We start from the raw sequence: 4,780 nt of genomic DNA on the forward strand, positions 1-4,780 counted from the left end.
TCGGTCGTTGCTATGCAACCATGAACTGAGCTCTCCAAGAGGATCAGGATGTTTCTGCAAAGGATAAATGATTTCTAGCCCTTGCATTAGTTTTACGACGAGATATATTGATGGAGATAAGATATAAAAAACACCATGTACAGCTATGATCAGCTGTTCGGCTGAGCTTTTGATGTTTTGTTACGGAAAGGCCATAGCTGATCGGTTGATTCTTGTCACACGACCTGCGGTGCGCTTGCGGCATTCTGAGAAGTTGAGAATTGCATGCGCGTCGCGACCGCGTTGATCCCATTATGAGCGCGCCTGCCGCGCGGCTACATTTGAAAATAATAACTGACTTGCACGCGGAAAAGACGCAATATGTGAACGGCCCCACAGAACTTCTTAAAGCAAAGCATCGCAAGCGTCTTTTGCTTTTCTGTGAGCACAGCTGGTGCTGTGCACTGCGGTGAAAGAAAGCCACGACTTTTCTCACGCGACCATGCAAGAGACTGACATGAGAAACGTTTAAACCTGCTTGCAAGATTCAATGTGTGCCCGAAACACTTACTGAACTAGAGAGCTGATTGAGACACACCATCTACGATAAATCGTTACACCCCTAATACTTATAGTAATTTAAAAATGTGGTAGCATTGGATCTGGACAGGAAGGATAACTCTGGGAGTTGGAAGGGGTGTATCGCGATTCTGCCTTCTCACATCGCGATACAGGTTCGTGGACCTGCGTATCGCGATTTCGGTTTCATATCGCATATCGTTACAGCCCTAGCTTTGGATGTACAGAAGTACATAAGAAAGCACTATATAAATGACTCATTCAAGTTCATTCATACTGTCTTTTTCTCTGTGCTATTCGTGTCTCACAAAGAGAAACACACAGACTGCAAATACATTAGTCAAGTCAAGTCAAGTCAAGTCACCTTTATTTATATAGCGCTTTTTACAATGCAGATTGTGTCAAAGCAGCCTTACATTGATAGCTGGTACATAATTTGGCTGCACAGCAGCTCTTAAATAATAGTGTCAATGCAGGCAGATCAGAAGCACTGTTGAATAAATGTCAAGAATACTACTGAATATCAAATGTCGAGTGTCCCCAACTAAGCAAGCCAAAGGCGATAGCGGCAAGGAACCCAAACTCCATCAGGTGACATCAGGTGGCAAACAAGTGGCAAATAGGTGTTAAAATGGAGAAAAAAAAAAAAAAAAAAACATGTCCTGAGACACATATTTTTTTCCATGAGTGTTGTCACAAGTCGCTCTCTCACTGATATACTTGATGAGTTAAATACATAAAATGCAATTTATCATCGTGCAAAAAAAAGAAAGCACAAGCTTTTGTGTCAGGTTGTTATGCTGAAATGTTAAATATAACTATAGAATTGTGAGTATTATCACCCGGCAGGACCTGATGTGAGATCCACCAATCAGAGAGGTTCCCAAATCTCAATTGATTTGTTGATTGGTTACGATGAATGGAGAAAATCTCAAGTCGTATGTTATTCTTTTATTGTGCTTTTTTTGTCATTTCCATCCCCATTGGCTGTCACTGTATGGAAAAGAGTAAGACTGTCAAATTAAAATTAGAATTTCGAATATTCGTCAAATTTAAAATATAAATCCACATTCGAAAGCAAAAAGGTGCATTTGAATTTTAGGTGTGCATCAGACAGCCTAATCAGTGGCGCATGAGATGCGATGATGATGTAAGAGTTGTTGTTGCATTTTAAAGGGATAGTTTAAAGGGATAATCCAAAAATAAAAATTTTGTCATTAATTACTTTAAAATTACATTAATTACCAAATTCAAAATTCATTTCAAAACATTGCAGAAATAGAGAAGCTCAATGTGGAGAAACCGTAGCCAAGTCGTTCACACGGAACACATTTTTTGCGCTGCTTTTCCATTGTTTTCTATGTAAACGTGCTAAACGGACATCTTTGATTGTTGCACTCAAGTCTTGCACAAGAAAGCAGCATGTTTAGAAAGCCATGTAAAGTTCATAGAAGTCCAACATTTAAAAAACATGTCCTGAGACTTTGTTGGGTTTTCAAATTCCACTGCATCTCATGTTTTTAAATGCAAAAAAAAAAAAAAAAAAAAAAAAAAAAAGGTACTCTGCGCTTCGGCTCTTTGTATTAAACTATGTTCATAATTTTGTATGCAATTTACAAAATTATATTTGATTTTGTTTTGTACAGACAGTCATGTTATTTCATTGCTTTGAATAAACCATTTAATGCGGTGCGTTAATATTTTTCTCACTGCTATTAGTAATATTTAATTATAAAATTCAAATTTTGTTTTTCAGACATTTAGAAAGGCCTAGAAAAGAGCAGCATGAACATTCTACTAAACTTCTCTTTTTGTGTTCCTCAGAAAAAAGTAAGTCTTACAATTTTGGTATGACATGAAGATGAGTAAATGATGACAAGAGTTTTCATTTTTGAATAAACTAACCTTTTAATCTATCAATAAATCAAAGCTTTACATTTCTTGTACATGTAGAAGCAGAATGTAATTATCAAAAAGTGCTCATAGATTCCTTACTAGATTTGACTTTAGCAGGGGAAAAAAGTGTTTTATAGGTGGAACGTGGATAAGGCAAACAGAACTGCATATAGTTAGGTGGAACAGTTTGTGTCGTAATCTAATGGCATCCTTAGCTAATGGAAATCTCTGAATGTGTCCTCCGCCTTGCAAATGCTGCAGAAATGACCTCCTATCCTATGAGAATAAGGCAATAATGTTTTGGAAACAGAAGTGATGTTTTCAGGAAATTGCTGGCAAGGGTTTTGGGTCACATAAGCAATGGAACTCTTGCCTAACATGTCTGTATGGTTGCCAGAGCAGCGTTTGATCTTCTGCAGTGTTTCATGCTGATGGTCTGTGACAAACACTGTTACTTAAACCGTTGCGTCACACCCAGCACCCCCAGAGACGTGGTCGTGGGTGAGGCCAGAATGGGTCGCGCACCACCACGTTGTATGAATTTATTTTGGCAAACAATCTATGTGTTGGCTGCATAGAGATCTGACTTAGTACTGCAATATAATGTGGATGCTTGCGAATCAAATTTGTATGTTGTCCTTATCTGTTTTCTTATGATCAAACACTTTGATTCACGGATGGTGAATGCTCCGTTTTTCTCTTATTGAGATCATTTTTGCTTATATCTAAATTAACGTGGACCAGTTGTTTCTGCTAAGTCAGCAAAGGTCTTTGTATTTTTTTAACAAACTAAAGTGAATTGGATTTGCACCATTCGTTTAGAATGTTCCTGTATTTTCTGCTCTCAAGTTGCACTTTGTTTTTTTTTTTACTCATTCTTAGCCTTTGTGCCATTTATTCGGCTGTAAAGTTTTTGGAAATAAAAATGAATTCAGTAACAACTGTGTCATTTTCATATGCTTATTCATTCGTTTGCTATATGTAAAAAAACAAACAACAACAAAAAAAAACCTAAATATCTGTATCAAAACAAACATACCAGCAGAAAGGAAAATGCTCATTGTAGAAAAATCTTTTGCTAGTATTGCATAACATGCATGGGTCAGTTTGGTATATTACTGGAACAGTTTAAGAGGAACACGAAGATTCATCTGCAGTTATTACCTCCTGTGGTTGCAGATGGGAATATATAACTATGTGATGTTGTCATGACAATAGTTGAGCAGTTCCTGTAAGCATATTTACACACTGACAGCCTACTCATTTACAGAAAGCACGCGAGTCATACATGAACTTCATGTCTTTGCTTAGATTTCAATGTATACAAAAAGAAAAAGTGGGCTATAAACTAAATTTGGGTGCATGCACAAAAACTCTGTGGAGAATTATAAGAAAAATAGAAAATAGAAAAATTATGCATTGAAGTAGAATTTAAAGTCATTTTTTATGGCAAACTTGTTGGGTATTGCGCATATATTATAGGTAGTCATCTTTCTGGTGGTTTTATATGAGAAACATTAGGTTTGGAAGGTTAGAACTTTTACAAAACGTGATCTTTGCACTAGGCTATTACTTTTCTATTGTAATATTGGTGTAAAATGTTTGTATTCAAAGGGCCCAATGCAGAACCTTTAAAATATTGATTGTAAGGGTAATATTTCAAAAGATTTTCTTAATTCAAAATGTTGTTTGCAACCGGCGTAACTTAGCATTATCTATCCTAAAAACAATAACAGTGTAATTGCCAAAGCAAAAAGGTGCTTGTACAAGGCCTAAAATGAAAAACTAGTTAAATGTTTTTTGTTGTTGTTGTTGTAAGCAGATGAAATGCATGAGACGCTAAAAGCCTGAGTTTAGTGTAACTTTAAACCAAATCTTAATGAAAGAGCTTCATCTGCTGGTTATACGAAGTATAGCATCATTTACACAGCTCTCAGAGAGCTGAAATTCACGTCAGTTTGCATTAAAATGAAACTCAGCAGTCAGTCTCACAAAGCAGTTTTTGTTTTAAAAGAGAGTAAAGTGAATTTGATTTACCTTATCAGACATTTCTAGCCAGAAATTGTGCATTTATGTCGGTAATATTAATGTTCTGGTCTAAGGTCCAAGCACAGCTAGTTCGCTGTGTATGACGTAAGCCATTTCTGTCGGCCAAATCAGATTTGAACCAATCGCAAAGTCGGAGAGGTTTGCGTAACCAATCGCAGCGCAGCACTGTGACTCACCATACATGGACAGCCATCGCCATATAAGGAAACATCGACTAGCTTTATATGGAGGAAAGTAGATCTCTGGGCGAACGTCCTCGTGAGTTGAATTCCCTAAA

General features: G+C 36.9%; 1 protein-coding gene across 1 annotated transcript in view; it reads right to left on the reverse strand.

Moving 5' to 3' along the window:
* Nucleotides 1-4,621, reverse strand: part of armh3 (armadillo like helical domain containing 3) — a 65,415-nt gene extending 60,794 nt beyond the window's left edge. The window contains exon 1 of the mRNA XM_048169144.1: nucleotides 4,492-4,621. The gene's annotated coding sequence lies outside the window, so the exon portion shown is untranslated. The remainder of the gene's footprint in view (nucleotides 1-4,491) is intronic.
* Nucleotides 4,622-4,780: the final 159 nt, after the last annotated feature.

Source organism: Megalobrama amblycephala, linkage group LG2 (assembly GCF_018812025.1).
Source record: "Megalobrama amblycephala isolate DHTTF-2021 linkage group LG2, ASM1881202v1, whole genome shotgun sequence".
NCBI classification, from domain to species: domain Eukaryota; kingdom Metazoa; phylum Chordata; class Actinopteri; order Cypriniformes; family Xenocyprididae; genus Megalobrama; species Megalobrama amblycephala.